At 30.9% G+C, this 22,511-nt stretch overlaps 1 protein-coding gene across 4 annotated transcripts in view; it reads right to left on the reverse strand.

Annotated features, from left to right (window-relative positions):
- Positions 1-22,511, reverse strand: part of LOC129951096 (nephrin-like) — a 556,044-nt gene that overhangs the window by 470,154 nt on the left and 63,379 nt on the right. The window lies entirely within an intron of this gene.

A 22,511-nucleotide genomic window follows, 5' to 3' on the forward strand; every position in this document is an offset into this window, starting at 1 on the left:
ACCCGCAACGTGAGGGGGTATCCATTTCCAATTTCCAAGCTGATCTTAAAAAAATTGCATCGAAATGAAATTTTGTCTGTAAAAGCTTCAAGAAGTCAACAATTTCTACACATTTACGATCGCAGTTCATACGAGGCATACGGGATAATGAGATACGAGAGAGATTGATGCAGCAAGAATCGACAGTGACTTTTGACATCATTTGCAAAAAAGCATTGGCTATTGAGGCGTCCAAAGTAGAGAATAGAAATAAGGAGTCATACCCAACAACCATTACACTCTTTACAAAATAGTTGAGCGAGGTAAAAAGCCGTTTCGGAGTAATGGATCGAGATCGGAAGCTGTAAAGAGAATCGAGGGAAGATGTTTTAAGTGTGGCAAAACAAACCAAAACCACATTGCATGAAAAGAACTTGAAGTGCAAAAACTGTAGCAGAGAGTTGTTGAACAAAAATCTATGGAGCTTGCATATGACGACACGAGCAATGAAGATTATTTCATCAACATTTTTGGAATAAATTCAACAGACCATGGTAAGATACTAAAGAAAATTTGGGTCGATGGCATTACGATGGAATTGGATACCGGTGCTGCTGTTCAACCATCTCTTTGTAAAGTTTTAGTAAGTATTGAAAGAAATTGGAATCTACCACTATTAAGCTGAAGACCTATACGGGTGAAATTATTAATCCAGTGGGTATTTGAATACTATAACTTGGCTCCAGAATCATACATCAAATTTTTAATTAAATATTTTTGGATGGATATTCTCTTAAGTAGACTCTTTGCGAGAGAAATTATTCAAAACAAAGAATAAATTGACAAATTCAAAAGGAATAAAAAACAATCCAACATTTTTTGACTACAAATTAAATCTTAAATTTAGTAAATTCACTTTGCAACAATTTCTTCAAAACATTATGACAACCCTAAAATTTAATATCGAAATTCGTTTTAAATAAAAATGATGGACTTATTTATAATTTAGTGAAAAATGTATTCTCAAAAGTATTGAATTCTAAGGGCGCACTTGGGCGTATACGCAATATTTTCTGTTTTAAATTGCAATGTTTTTCCTAGAAAGTTGTTTGTATATCTTTTTTTAAAAATATTTTGTGCATCCCACCATCGACATGCAAATGCATCAATCAACTTTAATGTGGGGGTAGAGTATTACAAATAAAAATGCAAACACGTGGCTCCTACTTGAATTTTAATTTTTTGAATGAAAACTGTGAAAATTTAAATTCTTGGACTTTTATTTAATTAGAATTTCTCTCGTAAGCACTTTGTCGAATTTATAGTAAACCTTTATTTTTCAAAATGTTGCTGTTTAAATTGAAAAGCACAGAAGGATATTTTGGCACAGTTAAAGTTCAAGCACTAAACAAGTCTTCATTTTTGGTTAGGACAACTTTAAGAAAAATCGCTCCAAAAGTACACAGAAAAGTCAAAGTTTTCTTGAATTCACATCAGAATCACAAATAAACAAAAAGAATAATTAATTAGTGTGCATAGTATAGATATTTATATACTCTAGGTATAAAAACAAATCCGCAAAATATTTGTTTTAATTTCTGCCTGCAATATTAGAATGAAGGATAACGATGAAAATATACACATAAACAAAAAGGAGCTACTGATGTTGCTTGTTTTCGCAAAAAAAAAAAACTAGAAGATTGATTTTTGAAAGAGTGTATGGAGTTTCATTTATCATTTATTTATATAGTTATGCATGTATATGTACAACGAAAGGCTAAAAGAAACATTTCCCGCCGAGATATACGCGTGGTTCCTTATCACGACCAAACGAAAAAAAACAAATCCTTGATTACAATATTATTTTTCTTCTATTGGAGTTTCTGGTGATGGTGGATGTTTGGATGGTTGGATGGTGGATGGATGCGATGATGATGTTGATGTTTTGATGATGGAAGATAAAAGGATTGCTTTTCTTGATCAAATTCATTCTCCACAGTCCACATAAAACATCAACAGAGCCAAAAGTCAAGATTTTCCGAGCGTAAATTTATTGTTCTGTTCAATTCTATTCTTTATTTTTCCTGGATCCTGGAATGCGGGATTCATGCTTTCAATCATTTTCTATACCTACACACAACACATAGGTTATACATTTAGCTGCTCTCTCCCTGGCCTGTATTTATGTATATATTTTTGGTTTTTCTTTGTATAGCTAATAATTTTCATTTGTTTTTCTTCTTCTATTTTGGAATGAATTGTATATCTATGTGTATATTGGTTGTGTGTTAATTAATTATTTTCCTAACCAAGAACAATTCATGGAATTTTTGACCTAGTTTCTTATGGAATTGTAATTGGATTTTTTTTTTCTTGTAGTTTTTGTGGCCTAACACAATACGGTAGGTTTTGGAAAATTGTTTTCAGTTCGAATGGTAAGTTGTAGGAAATGTGAAGAAAAATAGAATTCGTGATTTATTATGCTTAGGCATTCATTTGAATGCGCTTTGAAATGCATGCATATTTTCTTTTGTGTCATATTTCTTTAAAATTATTTTCTAATTCTTTGGAATTTTTGTGTTTTCCGATAGATCATTATTATTATTATTATATTCAATTCTCAAGAAATGTTATTTTAAGAGTTGAAAATGAAAAATTTAGACTCATTTAATATGCACAACTTATGCATAAATTAGGTATTAATAGAAGAATATGTTAATTCAGATAATATTCAACCATTAATAGGAGATTTATATTTTTCTTAAATGACTTCTTAAAGTTTTACTAATCATAATTTTAAATTGTTTTCTTATTTATTTTTTGATTTAAGAAAAATTCCTTTTTGAAAAATCGAAAAGAATTCAAATTTAAAAGAAAAATGTTTATAATTAGATTTTGTAGTAATATTTTTGGTAATTTTCAAAGATGAAGGGTAAATAAGGATTATTTTGAAAAGGCGATCATTCTTAACATTAATTTAATGACTTTTAAGATATGATAAGAGATATTTTCGAATAAAATGAAAATGTTTAAATGAGTTTGGATAAATATAACTATTTTGTTTGGTGGAGCACGATACTTCAAAGCAATCTTGAGAACTTTTTAAAATTCTGAGATCCGTTTTCTAAGTGAGAAGTAGGTGATTCATTTACGAATTCAAAAAGTAAGATTTCACTTGAAAATAGGGCAGATATCAGTTCGGATAAATGATCTTGATATTCGGATAAAAGTGTGGATACTTGACAAAGAAAATCGAATTGAAATCAATGCTTGCAAGAATTTGATTTTGCATAAACAAAAAAGATACTTGGATAATACCTTAATTTGTGTAAAATTCAAGTTCATCTTCGGTGATAATAAATTTGTTCATATAAAAACTTGAGATAATCGGATAAAAGTTTAAGTTCAGTTCTTTTTCAGTTATTGGATATACCGCAAATATATTCGGATAAAGGTTTAGAACAAATTCTCTTCATGGCTTGTCAAAGCGAGCTGGGTAAGTTGTAGTACCCGTAGCGTGAAGGTTAGTTAGTTGAACTGTCAGGTCTTGGGTTCAATCCCTGCCGAATCGGAGAGTTATTTGATATAAAGCAAATATGTTCGGATAAAAATCAAGCATACATAATTAAAAGTTACATTTATCTCTTAATCTTAACGGATACAAATTTATTTGCAATTAAGTCGGAAAATATGACCGGAAATTAGTTCGGATAAACGAAATCGTTCAAAAACATTCCTAATAGGATAATTTTCTAGCTGGATAAAAGCTTAAAATAAGTGTTTACTTCTAAATTTAATAAAAATTAAATTTGTATAGTACAAAAGTTTTTAGATTTAGTGTTTCCAGTAAGTTCATAGACAGAAAATGTATTTGGATAAAGGATAAAACATTTAATTTTCCTTGAACTAAACGGATAAAAGCTTAGTAACAATTAAGTTTAAAAAATTGACCGAAAATAATTTCGGATAATCCAAATAGTTCAAATGCATTCATTAGAGAATAATGTGCTAGCCGGAAAAAAAAGCTTAAATCAAGTTTTTACTGTTAAATTTAATTAATATTAAATTGTTATTATACAAAAGTTTTTAAATTCACTATTTTCGAGAGGTTTATATATTGCAAATACGTTCGGATAAGGGTTAGCGCCTGCTTAACTAAATGCTTTATTTATTTCATTTTACGTAAACTGTGAGGATAAAAGCTGAATAACAATAGAGTTCGAGAAACTGACCGTTAATCAATTCGGATAAATGAAAGTAGTAAAAAACAGTAACTGCTGGATAAAATGTTATTCATAAATTTATTTAGTGACACGAAATATTTTAGGAGACATAAGTTTAATGAAATTTGACCCAATTCAATTAAAATAACAAAGCTGTATAGAAAAATTAAAATTCAGTTAATTATTTCGGATAAACGAAAAATGCATTCGGATAAAAGCTTTATTTAAGTGTTTGCTGATAAATTTAATTAAAATGTATGGTACAACAAATTTTAAATAGAGGAAGTTTTTAGAAAGTTTTGGTACTGTAGATAAATTCAGATAAACGATAAAATTAAATGCAACATTCATTTAATTTTTCAAAAGCTGTGCGGATAAAGATTTAATTGCAATTTAGTTCGAGAAAATAGCCGTAAATTAATTCGGATAAATAAAATTGTTGAAAAATACTCATGGTAGGATAAAATGCTCTTTTTTTATAAAGAAGAGGCACTCAAGAACAAAGCTCTGTGAAAAAGAAAAGTTGGAATTCAGTAACTTATTTTGGATAAACGAAAAATGCTTTCGGTTAACAGCTTAAACTAAGTGTTTTCTGAAAAAAAAAATAATTCAAATTTAATTGCAAATGCAGAAAAGTCTTTGATTTTGGTAGGTATAAAACCTGGCTGATCTCGGATAAGACTTACAATATGAATTAAAAACCAGTCATATTCGGATTAATGAAAAAAAGAATAACGGATAAAATATAATTCAAATTTTCTTACCGGATAAAATGTAATGTGTGTGTTTTTTTCATTATCCAATGAGTTTAATCGCATTTTAAATATAAAATTATTTTATCATTTTGAAATATTAAAGGAAGGCCTATTTAATTAAAGTTAAAGCACATTCAAGTACATTTTCAAGATACGAAATTGACTCATGACTGTTATTAGAGTTTTTTAAGTCTTTTTGACATTTTGTTCCTTTTTTTTATAAAAAAAAAAGAAATTACTAAACGCAAACGAACGAAACATTTTGAATATTGAAGGTTACGATGATGGAGGTTTGATATGAATGGCGGTTTAAGATGATGGAGGACTATATAAGCCATGTAATCGGCTATCAAAACGGTTGGTTAATATTAAAAGAAGAAGAAGAAAAAAGAAATAAGAGTAGCTCTATATAAAGCAAACGATCAAACGATGAGTTAAATGTCTGGCACTTGAAAAAAGAAGGCGTCGTCCTTAATGAATTTTTCATATAAAAATGTTTTTCATTCTTATTTTACAAAAAAAAATGGGTATTTTATATCAAAAATATATATGTACATACACACAGATCTACCGTACATACTTACTTACCTATAAGTTTATGAACAAAAATATATATGTATGTATTTCTTTTGATATCATTTTCATCAATTTGTTCGACGTTGAGAATTTTTGCGTCTTCGTTTTGTATAGGCGTGACGTAAGCCTTAGTCTTCAACTGGGACACTTAAGGCTTCTGGAGGGTTAGAGTTATGGGTTCGATAAAGGGATATGTATGTGTTGTGTATGATGCTAATATAATATATTATGATGTACCCTTGTGATGTGTGTGATGATGAATTTTTATGAAATTAAATATACTTTTTCTTGTTTTTTTTTTCGTTTTTATTCTTCCTTGTGATTAGTTCTTGAAATACACACATCAAATTCGTGGATATGTTATAAGCTGGATTTTGTTTGAAGGCATGAGTTACATACATACCTAAAGGTTAGGTAGGTACACCTTCTTCGTGGTTGCTAATCGAGAAAAAAAAAGATTTATGAGCGTACAAGGACTCAATGAAAAAGTAAACCGAAAAGTTTGTTTTCTTATTTTCAATAAAATATAATTTAAAAACCTCCTACTGCGGCATAGGTTAGACATGGATCACGCTTAAATGAAAAAGCACATAAAAGGTAATGAGGATAGAAGTTTTTTTTTTATGTTTTGAATATACAACCCAGGAAGGATATTCTTTTTTTTTTTTGAAAATATGTATGGCAGTAAGACTAATTAAGAACGTAGAATGTATAACGTGAGGACTCATTTTTTTGGCGACGATAAGGAATTTCCGTGATTTAGAATGTGGAACTACAAAGGACTAGTTCCAAAGGTTAGGTTATACAATATACATGCACCTATTGCAAGGACTAAGAGTCATCGCAGAATTTAAATAAATAAATTTATTAAAAAAATTGTATTATTTGGTAAAAGTTGTAATTACAAAATTATAAATTATTATCTAAATGGTTGCTTATTTTAACAAAATATGATTCTAAAGAAAGATCTAAGAAAAATATTGCAAAATCAAACGAATGTGATTACTTTGAACTTAAAATTTGGTGTATTTTATATGTGAGAATAATTTATTTTGAATAATTCGCTGTTATACTGGTTAGAAATAACCTAGGATAAATAAATAATGTATTCTGATAACGCATGCAAAGCTCAAAAACTGACTATAAATAAGTTCAGATAAACGAAAAAAAAAGTGAATGTGACACAAATTTCAAGCAAAGAGTAAACATACAAACAACTCTTTTAGAGAAACAAAAACAGTATTCGGATAAAAGTTCAATGGAATTGGATTCCATCAAAATTACCAAAATCTGAGGAAAAAAGTTTTGAATCCCTAAACGTTTTGAAACTTGACATGAATTTGCGAGATAGACATTATTAGCGAAGAATTTGTTTATAATTCATCTCGGATAAATATGTTAGATGTTCGGATAAAAGTTTAAATCAATTGAAAATTGTGAAACTGTTCAGAAATTATTTTTTATTGGCATGAATTTGACCGGATAAGAAATTTGGTTATAACTGACTGAAATTGTATGTAGATGACTAGAAAAAGTATTTTTTTATTAAAATAAAAGAACAAAAAAAGGTAAGAATTTTTGCGAATTGATAAACTAGGTCAAAATATGTATTCAAATAAAAAATTAAAGAACCGACAATATTTTTTTTTCTGGAAAATATAAAATAAATTCGGATAAAAACCTGAATTAAGGGTCGACAACATTAAATGTTTTTTCCGTAGCCAAAAGGCTCTATAGATAAAAAAGTCTTTGATTTTTGTATTAATCCTTGAAATAGTATAAATAGGAGAATCAATTTGTTTGCTTGTTTGTTTGTTTGTTTGCTTGTCCGACCTTCACAATGAAATTAAACTATAAAAAGACGTGATTTGTTGTGTAGTGATAGTTACCAGGCTGGAGAATGTTTTGAGCTTCTTTTTGTAGCTGTTAAATATCTCATTCCCAGCTGATTAGCTCAAATTCACCGGTATTACTTATGATTAAGAGCTGCTTGCTTTTGGACCTTGCGTAGTTGCCTATCATTAGGTGCTTATTATCATAACTTTTAAATGAGCTATGCTAAACTGTTAAAAATAGGAAATGGACAATACATGACACTAAAGGAAGACTAAACTACTAATCTTTGAAATTCAGCTCAATAAATAAACCTATCTTATGTTAAATAAGTACAATAGGTCTTTAAATTTAAAAGTGGCTGCTGAGGTAAAAATCTTTACAAACAACAACAGATAGATTTAAGAAAATGTAAGCTTAAAATCCTTTATGAAGAAGATAAGCTGAAGTCTTTTATAATAAAACTGATAACATTCAATTTTGAATGTCTTCGTATTCTTTCTAAATTCCAAAAAAACAAGCTACAGTATTTTTCAAACCAAATATTTTCAAAATTAAAACAGATTTTGTTATATAATATCTAACCTAATGTATTGCATTTGTTTTAATGACAAATAATACCGACTTAAAATCTTAGTTAAACAAACCAAAATATTTATTAAGCATACATGTCGCACATATGTTTGAATAGAGATGTATCAAACAGTGCATGTTTATTCATTTGAATAAAAACCCAAAAATCTAATAAAGCGGCTCAAGAAAACACCGCACTAATTAAGATTGCAAATCCTAACCCATTTATTATGCGAACATTCTGAAATTCTTATACATATGCAGATTACCTACAAAGTATGTGTATAATTTTTTTTTAAAGAAGTCATACATGCATATTATGTCTTTTTGTTGCATTCTGTATCCCTACAAACATACATACAACATATCACACACGTAATCAATCAAAAACTGACTACAAAGTCAACCTCATAATTTAGAACAAAAGCCGTCGCTGTTTTGCCTGCTGCTACCCTTAGCTGCTATTTCGTCATCTTCTTCTTCTTCATCACCAATTTTGAAATTTTGTAGGGTCTTTGTAGTGAGTGATATGGGGGGATGAGATGATAGGTTAGAATAGGTACATAACACCCACTCTTCGTTATTCAAATGGTAAAAACAATTTTCCATTTTACCCAAAAAGGTATACCTACATAATCTACCATACGTTCTTGTACCGAAAAATGTTTCAAGTGCCACCAGAACCATATAATGTAGGTACCCTGGTGTACCTACAGGTATAGCATTCATTCATCAGGAACATAGTAGCGCAAGAGTTACGTTTCCCTTTTGAACCCTATCTCTGAAGATCCTTTTTTCCATATATGTAGATGTATAACAATACCTACATTTATTCGGGTACATTATGGCAGAGGTATGTGTCTCCTTTTTGAATCTACATACATATCTATAGGTTCTGCATATATCTAACCTATTTTAAATGCGAATGTAGGTAGTTTTGTATTTTTGAAATTCCCTTGCTTTCAGACCTTCTATAGATGTATGTAGGTAAAGCAGCTGATGTTGTATAGTTCTAGTACTCTGGAATAGTTGTAGTGTTTCGCTCATATATGTAGGATGGAATTCTTGCAATTCCTGTCATAGAATCCTGAAATAGCATCTGTGACAACCGCACTATATCAGTGCTCCAACACACATATGAGCAATAGAGAATATTATCCCATTCCTAGGAAGCTTCAGTCTTCTTTTTTTGCTAAGCAATCCCGAATAATGGGGTGGCAAATATAGGAGATCTAAAGGGAAGGGGTGAGAATATACGTATGGGGTATATTTTGGCATTCATCAAAATCATTTTATACATCAGTATCAGTATGGATATGGAATAGACGTACACTCACTTAAAGTACGTTACATCACAATGATGGCAGAGAACATTGAGCATGCAGGACTAGAAAATGAAAGCTACCTGATGGGTATAATAGGTGAACACTGAACATTGAAGGTTACCAAATGCTTTCGATTGAAAAGATTACGATAATATTTTTAGCTACAATTTGCTTTGGTTTTAAATTTCTGAAAATTTTCCGAAATTTGCAGAGACTAGTACAGACATTGTGTACCTAAGAACACCACATTCGTGTAGTACGGCTAAGAAACGAATATCTGTACTTGACAGTACACCCTTAGTTGCTATGGTTTTTAATTTCTGAAAATTTTCCGAAATTTGCAGAGACTAGTACAGACATTGTGTAGATTAGAATACCACATTCGTGTAGTACGGCTTAGAAACGAATATCTGTACTTGACAGTACACCCTTAGTTGCTATGGTTTTTAATTTCTGAAAATTTTCCGAAATTTGCAGAGACTAGTACAGACATTATGTAGCTTAGAACACCACATTCGTGTAGTACGGCTAAGAAGCGAATCTCTGTACTTGACAGTACGCCCCTAGTTGCCATGGCTTTAAATTTCTGAAAATTTTCTGAAATTTGCAGAGACTGTGTAGCTAAGAACACCACATCATTTCATCAAAATTTACTGAAAGCATTTCTTGCTGCGTGTATTAAACTGTTTCACGGGAGGAATGTAGCTGGCTATTTTAGAGCATAATGGGTAAAATAACCATTACAACGATATTGAAGCAACGTAAATGAATTTATATTGGTATTGTCACCAATCAATTTAAATGATCTACCTTCAATACTGTCCAAAAGGTATAATCACGTTGCAGGAGCAATAGCCCAAAGATGAGACTTTTACTCAAGCTTTGGACGAGGTGGAGAAAAACTTCAGACTTTATAAAAAGCTAACAGTTCTATTGTCATCGAAATAATAAACTGAATTAAAAGTTGCAGACAGGAGATCATTTAGTAAGAATGAGAAAAAGTGTTGGAGACAGAAAAGAGCCCTGAGGCACACCAGCATTTTGTATGTAGTAATCAAACTTGAAGCCATCTAATACTATTTTTATGGAATGATATAAAAGATATTTCCTAATCTAATGAACGAAGGATTTGTGAAAACTGAAGATACACATTTTGGATGAGTCTTAAGCCAAACCCTATCAAATGTTTTTGAAATATCAATTACAATAATCTTGTTTTCTACTAAACGTCACCCCACTGTTCGGGGAGATAAAATAGGAGATCACAAGTGGTTGTATTGCTACAAAAGTTGTGCTGCAGGTCATTAAGAAGCTTTTGATCTTCGAGGGTAAGGACAATTAGCCTTTTTTAGTGATGGGCTGGAAAAAACGTAAAAGACGTGGTCTATGTCAACTTTGATGTTATGAAGGATATATAGCGGAAAATATGCGAAGTTATCATCTACAATTCCATAAAAAGGATATGGTACTGCAACCAAATTTGAATAAACACTTTTGTTGTCCTTATTAACTTTTACAATAAAAGATGTCCTAAGAAACTGTGAATTGTTTTGACTAAACAAAATTAACTAACATTGCTCAACAACTCAAAACCTGACACAAAAATTCCACCAAAGTTGAATAATTTGATTCTATCCTGCTAATAAAAATCAAAGGTTTAACGAAGGTGTAACGAAGTCAAATTACTTTTATTTTATATATTAAACTTAAATGGCAACCATTATTCCATAACTAAGAAATTTAGAAGCTTAATTTAAGGCCTAGATTTACAAACTTGTCGTGAAAATGTCTCTCTACAATTGTTAACCTGCTTTCACACATATGGCTTTAATTAAAATGTCGCACACCAAAACAGGCAGAATGAATTGGTTTTTGACTTGACAGACTTAGTTGCACTCAAGGTGATATGTTGTGTTTTCGTGTAAATGTTTCTATTCGTATGTGTGTGTTTGTGTGTCCCAAATGTGTCACATCCTTAATAAGATATTATAACTGCAAGCCCCTCACCATCATCATCAAGATCCTTGTCTTTTTACACACACATAAACCGTTTTTACTCGATCGAACCATTCGTAAATGTAGGTGTATTCGTGAGAGATGGAAGTTCGTTTTTTTTTTTGGGGGGGGAGTCTAATTTTGAGTGAAATGTCTTCATTTAGCCAAGAGACCCTTTGCACCCAACAATCTCTTAGTAATATAAACACAACTAACACCGCATTCTCTTACCAGCAGAACAAAAAAAAGTTACACTTAAGTTCTGCTGACAGCTGGTTTAGTTATATATTAGAAGAAATGCTCTCGTGATGATGCTCCTCTTGCCGTTTTATAATTAAAAAGATCTCACCTGATGGCAGAAAAGCACACAATAATTAATTGTGGCCAAATGAGAAGACTGCCACTAGAACAAAACGAATCCAACCAAACCGAACTGAACCACAACCTCTATGCTCCTTACCCAGGTGGCAGCAGGAGATATTAAAATGCTACAACAGCAACAGGAGTAGGTATGTGTTATTTTGAGAAATGGAATAAGTTGACTGTACGAGGACACAATCCTTATAATTTGGAAGAAGAAGAAAAAGCATATATGAAGCGCTTCAAGGATGATGAAGACATGTGTGACAGGACATTTATTATGGCAGTCCACATACCTTAATAAAAATGAAAAAACAAAAAAAATTAGTAGTTTATTTTATGTGTTGAAGAGATACTTCAAGCCTCTACCAACATAAAACTGTACCCCAGACCCAGTGTAGGTGATAAAGTCCTAGGTACCTACCTAACCTATACTGACTATACCTACTACATCTTTTTCAAAAGCACTGTCAACTATTTATGTTACGAACTACATTTTCCCTAAATGTCCTAGAGTTCACATTCACCAAGGACTCTTCCGAGTCAAACTGAATTCATTTACTAAATGAGAATGCCCTCTCTCTCACTTTGCAAAGCGGCCAACCGACAACGATGAAAAAGAAAGAAATTAAAAATAATGAATTGGAACGACTTTATAAAGGTTTTCAAAAAAAAAAAACAAGTAGACAAGACTTGGGCACAAAATGAGGGTCCAATCAAGCTGACAGTCTACCCACTTACTACAACTGCGTCGTCATTCCTTGCTTACATTTACAGTTCTATATATACATTTTTTTTTTAAATGTGGTAGACTTTAGCAAATACGAATTTAAAAAAAAAAAGATATTAAAACAGAAACTAGTTCAAGAATTTGCATCTTTGCATTTCAAAGATATGTATATAGGATATACTGGAAAAAAAAAAAACTGGAACAATTGTCTTGTCCATGGTCCTTTTTGGTGCTCTAATTTAAGTTGACACACACACACACATACACACAGAAGACACAAGACTTCTCTGAAGGGAGAGATATTATTTCTGTGCATTTACTTAACCTAAGTGTAGTGAGTTTCATTTTGGGTAAGTAATGTGAAGGCATCATACTTCATTCTATCAACATACATATGTTGATTTTAAAGGAATTTTAAATAGGACAGAGAAGGGAGAAAGATCTTAATTGAGGGTGTCCTAAGTCCTGACCTCATAAATTTATTTTAATTTAAACATTTTAAAAAACTGGTCCCATGGTTTCTATCTAGAACTCGAACTTGATTACTTAATAAATTGAGACTTTGGGCTTTCTAAGAAGAAATACATAGATTATCCTGTTTTCAACTACGACATCACTAATCAACTCTTGCTGATACTTTTTTAGGAGTTTCTTTTGAAATCATAGGTTATTTTTACATTGACAAGTGTTTCCCGTCCGAAATCTTGAAACAAAATTTGAATTGCACCTTCATGGAACGAAGCTCAAAAAACTTTGGAAAATATTGAAAACATTAAATATGAGGGTCAGAAAACCTACGCGAAAAGCCAGCTTAAGCAAAATGTGGACAATTTTTTTATCTGGACCGACTTTTTAACTTCTCTTAGAATTGAAAATTTGACATTTATCGATGTTACTAGAATCTAAATCAAAGGTATAAGGTTTCTTTCGATACGCTGATTTTTCAAGAACCGGCAGAGATATCGACTTCAAACTTGACTTTGTTTTACAGATAATAACATTAAAAGAGTTTTAAAAAAATTGACATTTTGGTTAACCCGAAAATATCTCAACAACAATGAGCAACTTCAATTAATTTGGTAAAAATTCAACTATAGCTTTTTTTATAAATCAAAAACCTCAACAACAAAATATGTTACCTCAAACATTTTGCAACCAAAAAATGTATGCATTAAAGAATAAAGTTTTTGAAATGTAACCATTTTTAGAAAAATTAAAACCCTAAAAAACTACTAAAAGTTTATAAAAATTGACATTTGACTCGAATAGCCTGGCAACAAGCAAGACATTCACTTGGAAGTAATTTTATCTTTTGAAAAACATTTGTTTCTAACATTTGATTTTTAGAAAAATCCAATTGTAAATTTTATTATTTATAAATCTTAAACCTCCAAAAACACCTCAAAACTGATTAGAAATGGTTTCCAAAAAATGATCTATTAATATTTAGTAAGACTTTTAAAAGTATCAAAAACGGTAAAGAATGGGAAGCTATTAGAGGGTTGCTGGACTGTTTTAGTTTCCAGGTTGACATTATATAGTTTTGGAAACTAATCAAACACGCCTTCATAGATTGACAATTTCTAGAACTCAAAACTCAGTTCTGATCCATCAAAGATACTAGTTAACTTTTCCTAGTACATTTCTATTGCGTTAACTAAGGTATAGTAATGATTTTCGTAAAATTTCAAAACACCTGCAGCTAAATAAATGTTCAATCTTCCTAAATATAGATTTATTAATATATTTCCATTTAAGCACATAAAAAAAGACCGTCCTAAAATCTGGAACCTGATTACTTAGTGAATTCAGATTCATTTTCCAGGAGAAAACAGATTATCCAAAATCAATCGAAAAAGTTAGCCAAAACTAGTAAAACGTCCATAGTACCTTTTGGTCTTGAGTAAATTTCAACCTTCGTGTATGTTGAAGTTCATTTTGGGTGAATTTTAATTTAAACACACAAATTTAAGAAATATCCTGGAACTAATAAAATCTTAATGTGGGATGTTCTTGGTTCAAATTAATAAATTTGATTTTAATTGAACCATATAAGCTTTGTAGGTGTTTATAAGCCGAGAGTTCCCAGAACTCGAAACTGATTGCTCACAAAAATAAGGACTATGTTCATTTTTGCGTTGTTGATTTCTAAGAAAAAGAAGATAATTCAGCACCTTAAGAAAAAGAGACTTAATAAAAACCATTCATAATCACAACACCTTAAGCCTTCGGTTAGTACCTTTCTTCGAAGAACTCAATATGTATAGAAGGGTGAGAAATAAATTCTAAAAAATATACAAAACAAAATTTAAATTTAAAGAATCGTCATTTTTCCCTCTGGAACAAAAATTTATCGCTTTTAATCTCTGTCACTCTTTTGATTTAATATTTAAACATTTATCATTATAAAGAAAAAATGGTTGTCTGTCATGTTTATATACTTTGAGTGTGAATTATGTAGGCAAGTTGTCACCGAAATTCAACCTTCAAACCCAAACCATTTCGCCACAAGATTCTTCGTCTAGACTTTGAGTCTCTTTTTCTTTTTACTCTTTTCATAGATTGCTTATCAAAATTTCACTAAGACAATCTCCCCAAACCAAAATTATATAATTTCATACTTCTTTGACAGCTTAGACGAATAAACAAAGAATTCTCTGGGTAGCCTTTAGTAAAAGTACATGAATTTTATTTTCAGCAAAGAAAAATTCAACAAATTTATTCCTATCTATCCAAATCGATCATTCATCTTTTTTTTGGCTGGTGTATCTCTTCAAACCACACACCATCATCTCATCTCAACTTAACTCAACTCAATTCTTTTTCTGAAATGAAAAATAAGAACCAAACCAATTCCATATCTCGCATTGGTCTTGTCATTAATCTTCCCTTTCTACATATCGAATTGCTTGGTGCTACCACTTTTTGACAATCCATACCGCCACTGGCGGTTATAATCCATCATTCAAAAAAATGTTTTGTTTGGTTCTTTTTTCGGTACACAAAATAGAACGACAAAGAAAAACGAAAAGAAGACACCACAGAAGGACAAAAAAAGACAACAAATTGATACAAAACAACACCCACAACCACAGCCATGACTGTCTTCCATATTTCTTGAACTTTTCGAATTTTCAAATCGAGTATAATATTTTTTATCCAATAAAAGGCGAATCTCGAAAACATCCCGCGGCGGTAGTGATACTGAGCAAACGGTGGCAGGAGTGGCAGCTTATACGAAACGCAAGTATCGAGTATAAGCAAAGTTTAGGGCATATCATTCAGGAGGATATAAATATTCCAAATGGTTATACCCTCAGACATTCCCCCTTTGCCCAGATAATTAAACATTCCACTCATGCAGCTGTCAAGTGGCAACACATGTAAATATGCTAAAATCTTCTGCATTTCATGCGAATAAATTTAAATGTATCTTTGTATCTTTTGCCTCGATTCTTCATATGAATTCATTCTGATAATTCATTACAATATCGTTAAAGGAGAACACTCTACATTGGTGGATTAGTGACAGATTGTTCTTGCCAATAGTTGTTTAAGAATTTATTTATTATAAAACTCCTTGAAAGACTTTTAAAATGTATCTTGAATTAGTCGAAAATAACATCACCTACAATTTACTCAAGCCTTTATTCTCCTTTAATGTGATTTTTGAAGATTACAAAACCAAGGAGTGATATTCTTTGGAGGATTTATATTGAGTGCCCGGAGTATGAGCATATGATTGAAGGGTATCTTTTGCCATTTAGTCATAAAACAGCATTCATAACGTTGCCATATGAATAAGAACAATCTTCAGATTGATGAACTTCTAAAAAAAATTTCCTGACGTCCTATCCACCGCCAATGCTGGTTTCATAAGCCACTTATATAAGCTGGAGGACAGTCTTTGCAATAATTCAATGTTTTAAATTAACTAAAAATGGCCTAAATTGGCGAAATTAATAAAATGAAGCTCTTTCGTTTTTTAATTGGCTTGTTGACGTTTTTAAAGGGGACAGTGCCTTCAATAGGCCGCTCTAAAATAATAAACATTTCTGGTTTCTAAGAACTTGTATTGTACTTTCGGACAGGTTTCTAACCAAAAGAACAACGGTTCTGGAATAAAAAACGTTGAAGAAAATGCTGATAAGTCTTAACCGATCCATCGTAATTGTTATCGTAGTTTTTCCGAAATACTTCGAGTATCGAGTTAAGCTTTTCTCACATAATCTTGATCGATAAAACAAACCGATTTTTTGAGATCCTTTGAGGAAATTGGACCCTTAAACTTGAATTTGCTCTTTTTATTAAAACTGATACCCTTTAAGTCTTAGTTTGTAGTAAAGTCACTTGTTTACTTTTTTCTTCGGCACAATTTTTGCGGTCACTTCAACTTAACTTAAAACTTATTTATTTAAAAGCTTTATTTTTCCATCACATCGCATTACTTTTTGAAAACTTGTAGCAGTTAAATCATTAAACATAAAACTTTACCAAAATCCTTTCTATCTAGAAACCAAAATATTGTAGAAGACCAATTAAGCTTCGTTGGCTAAATTAGTTGTTCTTTAAACAAATATGTTTTCGTTTGTGTTAAGCAATTGCTTTTGCGAAAAGTGGTTTAAAAAGTTTTTCATATAAGAAACCCGTAGGCAGAAACCCAGGTTTGTCGATTTTTCATCGATCTTTCATAAAAATCATTACTGTGTTTTGTAAAAGACTCAGTTTTTAAGGCTTTCAAAGTTCATTTACCACGAAAATTCTGGCGGATCTCCAGCAAAATGCTGCATTATCGGTGATATGATGTAGAGTTTAACTTATGAATTATCTCAAGATCCGAGATGCCTTATGGGATGATTAAGAATATGGTGATGACGGTGAGGTGTTTTAATGCGTTTTGGCTAAAAGGTCATTGTCTGGCATTTTCTAATGTTGAGCTCTTGGAAATTTTTGGTACACCAGGTTGAGAAAGTGTTGAGATCAGTTTGAAAGGTAATATCTGTGTGAAAAGAGATAAGACATATGTGCTGCAATGATTTGACAATTTCAAATTACCATGTCAATGCTGTTATTTTTAAGGATAAAGAGAAAAGGACCTAAATGACTACCTTGGGGGACACCAGAAGTGACTAAAATACGATTGGAACCTGCAGATCTAAAGCAAACATAATATTCACAATTTTCAAGGTAGGAACTTCTCTATTTCAGAAAAAGAGTTTCCAAACGTAAGGAGGAGAGTTTGAAGACTATAAGACTATGAGAAGTTTAGTCAAATTCTTTGCTGAAGTCAGTAAGCATCATATCAACTTAATTTCAGTTTTCTAAGGCTCTAAGAGTGAATGAAACTAGCTCTACAGGGTTTGCGGTTGTAGATCTATTGTTTAAGAAACCAAGCTGTGTTGGGGTAGTTAAGGATCTACAACGGAAACTGAGGAATTTGGAGAACATGCTTTCGAAAATGGTTGAAATATGAGAAAGTTTAGTAATTGTGAATTGGAGTTTTGAAAGAAATGTTTCATATTTTAGGAAATGGGGCTTTGAAATGAGGATGAATGAAAAATTTTAGGTCGATGAGTTAAATGAGAAAAGGAACATTTCAGGAAACGGAGTGAACTCATCAATAATTTAAGAACATTTGTTTTCAAAGGCTGGTGGAGAAATTCATTCGGGGAATCTTGAAACCAGGGAAAAATGCGGTAAATACTCAAAATATGTCCGATCTGGTGTAGAAGAATCCTGGAAGAATGGATTTTTAAATTATTAATATTATATATAGGTTATTTAACCGTTGCAAGTTTAAATATTGAAGAACAAGGAGGACCCCATCTGACTTAATTTTGTGATTATTCAAACTGAAAGAAGGATTTGCGATCGTTCAGATGGTAAGCTTATATTTTAAATGATTATACCAAGACCGGGCTGAGAGAGAAACTACAAGTCTGTCGGCAAGAAGGGTCAAGCAATGAAATCGAATAGTGGAGTTTATTGTTAGAAAGGCTTCTTGAGACATATTTTCAAAATATAGAAATCTATTAATGTAATGGAAAATGGAAATCATACAAAACAGGATTGAAGGTAGGTGTAGCTTCTAGCCACGAGCTTAAGTAGAATGTTAGTAACAAGGGAGAGTCATTTTTATCAATAGCTAAAAGAATTTAAAGGCATAGTGACTTTTATTTTGTCTGCGTTGGTCGAGAATATTAGGTCACTTGTCGTTTCATATTATTAAGAACGCCAATCACTTGGCAGAGGCTTGAATTAATTAGAAGATTCGACAAAAAGACATACTGTTGCCGAGGAGGAATTACATTGTTCATTTATGGTATAGAAATTGTGTTTTTAGAGGAAATACCTATAGAAGCGACCACGAGACTTCTAAACTACTGGAACTTTGGGTTATATGAAATGGACGTTGCGACTTCACAACTCGTGAGCTATAGAAAGGGTGTTGACCCCAAGTTCTCTTGCAAGAAATACTATCTATCATTTCTAAGGCCCCATAAAAATGTCACTAGTAAAATCTTTTCATTTTTCCACAATGCCTAAAATTTTTCAACAAAAAAAATTGTGTCCGAGCCCCACCCACAAATTATGAAAAAGTATCTATAAAACCTTTATAAAAATGTTTGATTTAATTGGCTAAATTCTTGCACGTAGGTAAATCGAAGTATTCCATTCTTCCTTCAATTAATGACGTCGCGTCTTTTCAAGCTATTGACAAGCAACGTGGAGTGTTAAATATGTAAAATAATATATCGGGGGGAGAGATGTCTTGTTTTTGTATATACGAATATATTTCGAAGTCTAAACACGATTGTCATTTTAAATTATTCACCACTTCACTATGAGTTCTTGAGTTTGGTCTTTTTTTCTGCTGTTTGTTTGTTTGATTTTTATTTTTATTGGTTCAACGGTCGGGTATGGGTAAAAGGACGAACAACGATCAACGACGAACAACGTCAACGTTGACCATCACCATTCCTGCCACCTCTATCACAAACTCATATATTATGGATTTAATTCCGGTAGCTTGCAACCGTTTATTAAGCTGACTGAATACAGGAAGAAAAAAATATACGAACATCAAAAAACTGTCACTCTAATGAGTTTATGGTCAGTTTAACAAATTGGTCATGTCATTGAGTGTTGAAAGGTGGGCAAGCAATAGCAATACCAACACAACCATCAGGTAGATAAAGGTATTCATTAAACCTGAAAAAAAACCTAATGGAATTTCATGTTCATTTATTTATATTTATCTTATTTTTTTGTGTTCAACTGTTATTTTGTAATTTTTTCCAATTAGAGTAGGTAATTAGAAATTTCGCACTTTCATTACCACAAATTTAATATACCTAATTGTATCTCACTATCTATACACACCTAGGTAGTTATTATAATATACAATTTTTTTTATAGTTAGTTATTTGTTAATAATGTTGTTGAAACAATATGTATATAGATATGTTCAATGGATAGTGTGAAATATTTATATAATTGCAACACAAAATATTCCAAAAATTGAAAAATGTATTTTATTGTAATTTTGGGAATTCACACTCATCTATAAAAACTACATATGTAGATATTTTTTATTATAGATAGATTATAATTAAAAATTAAAATTAAATTGATTGTAAACAAAACAATAAAATAAATGCTATATTTATTTTTTTTTTATTGCACCTTTATAGAGGAAAACTATAATAACAGAGATGGATAGAAAAATACATACATTTATATTTAAGGACGAACGTAAATGCATATAAAATACATAGATACAGTCACTGGGAAATTAAGGATTTTTTTGTTTGTTGTTTTTAGATTTGTGTGCAAATCAGCGGAAGTATTTTAAATGTTTCAAATTAAAAAAAGACGAGTTTTCATTAAATGATTATGCAAGTTTTATTGAATTAAATATTATATGAAACTCATGATTAGATTGTTTTCATTTAACTAACAATGCATTTTGAATATTTAGTTTTGTTTTTACGGTTTGCTTATATTTTTTGGATATTTGTATCAATTTATTTGGAATTTTTTTGTTTAATGTTTAAAAACAATATTTATTTAAACAATAAATGGAAGTATTGTGAGTATAACAAAAAACTATAAAACTATTGATATTTTTAAACAAACATGTGTGCCTAAGTAAACATATAGAATATATTCATTTAAAAATTTGATACATTTAAACATTTTTATTTAATATTTTACTTTGGAAATTTCAATTTTAATTTTTCTAACAACTTGTGGAAAATTTAATTTCAGAGAAATATTTGGAGTTTTTGTAGATGCAGCAAATTGAATTGGATACAATAAAATTTGAACTACTTTAAAATGAAACAATTTCGAATATTTATAAAAAAAAATTAAATAAAATTTCGTATTTGGATTAAAAATAAAATATATAAGGTATATCTCGCTTTAACGATACAACACAGCATTGGGGATTCGAAGCATTATATTGCAGGGTCTTTTTTCGCAATTGTGTTCAAGAAGGAATTTAATGAGCTTCTCATATTTTAATGTTGCAGTTCCACATATTAAGAAGAGAGATATATGTCTGAAAACCTTTATGTACCATTTACAGCCAAAAAATCAATTACAAGTTGTAGACAGTAGAATATAAATTAAAATGAGAAAGAGTGTTGGAGACAGAACAGAGCCCTGAGGCACACCAGAATTTTTGTTTTGTGGGTTTTAGACTTGAATTCATCCCATAGAACTTGTATTGAACGATCCGAAAGTTATAATCCAATAAAGGAGGGATTCATACAAACTGAAGTATGATGCCAAACCCTATTAAATTCTTTTGAAATATCAAATATCAAATATCAATACTACAATGTTTCTTTCTCCAAATCGAAAAGATTTGCTTTAATGTTCAATGAGACGAACCTTGAGATCAACAATGGACCTATATTGCTGCAAAAGCCCTAATGCCTATCATTAAGAATTTTTCGATCTTTCAGATATTTCTTGAGCTGATAATTATTTGGCTGTTAAAGAAACTTGGCAAGAAAGGACGTTATAATAAGAAGTAGCAAGGAGGATTCTCCTACCATCGTTTATGGACCGATCCCATACACGATGTTGCCAAAAATGAGGCGAAGTTTGTGTCCCCCTCTGATCTGGCTGTCATCTTCCAGACTTATAACTATCCAAAGCTTGAGTATAACTCCCATCTCTGGGAATTTGTCCCTGCAGCTTCATTAAGTTTCTTGACATTATTGAATGTAGAGCATTGATTGGTCTCTTGAAATATGTCGTAAAGTTTTTTATCTCACCCTTTCTTGCAGTCTTTTTAACGGTTTATTCTCAGCAGAAATCTGGCAGCCTTTCTAAATAAAAGTAATTTTAGCGCTACTAGTAATACTCAACAGTATACTCTTGAACCCAACTTCGGTCGTACTGTCAAGTACAGAGATTCGTTCTTTAGCCGTACTACGCGAATGTGGAATGCCTTACCACACTTTGTCTTTCTCAATCATTAAATTATTCACGAATTCAAAAGAAATGGACACTTCTACCTCCTTTCAAACAATTTCATCAACTTAAAGACTTCACAGTTGATTGTGATTTCCTGATGATTAGTAGAATGTGAATAAGTATCGTTCCAAGTTTTAAAATTTGGTTTGGGCACTGTTGCTGAAGATGTTTTTAACTTTCCATAGGAAGTTATGTAATGGGTAAACTTGAAATTCAGGCTTTAAACTTATTTTATCTTATAAGAAATATTGTTTTCAACATTCTGAAAAATGTTGCGAAAAACCGAATTGACAGTTTTTTTACAAAAAAATAAAAAACTAAAAAAAAATAAATAAAAGTTAGTAAAAATTGATTTTCGACTCAAATATCTTTTCAAAACTTTGAAATATTGGCTTTAATTTACTTTTATCTTTCAAAAATTATTATTGTCAACATTCAGTAACATTTATAAAAAAATCAAATTGACAGCTTAAAAAAAAAAAAAACGGAAAAAAATTAATAAAAGTTGGTAAAAAATGATTTGCGACTCAAATTTCCTTTCAAAAATTTGTGATAATAGCTTTTTATTAATTTTTTCTTATAAGAAATATTGTTTTCAACACTAGGACAAAGTTTGAGAAAAAGTTTTTTTTACAAAAAATAAAAACCTAAAAAAAATGTATAAAAGTTT

The sequence above is a fragment of the Eupeodes corollae genome, chromosome 3 (assembly GCF_945859685.1).
Source record: "Eupeodes corollae chromosome 3, idEupCoro1.1, whole genome shotgun sequence".
NCBI classification, from domain to species: Eukaryota; Metazoa; Arthropoda; class Insecta; order Diptera; family Syrphidae; genus Eupeodes; species Eupeodes corollae.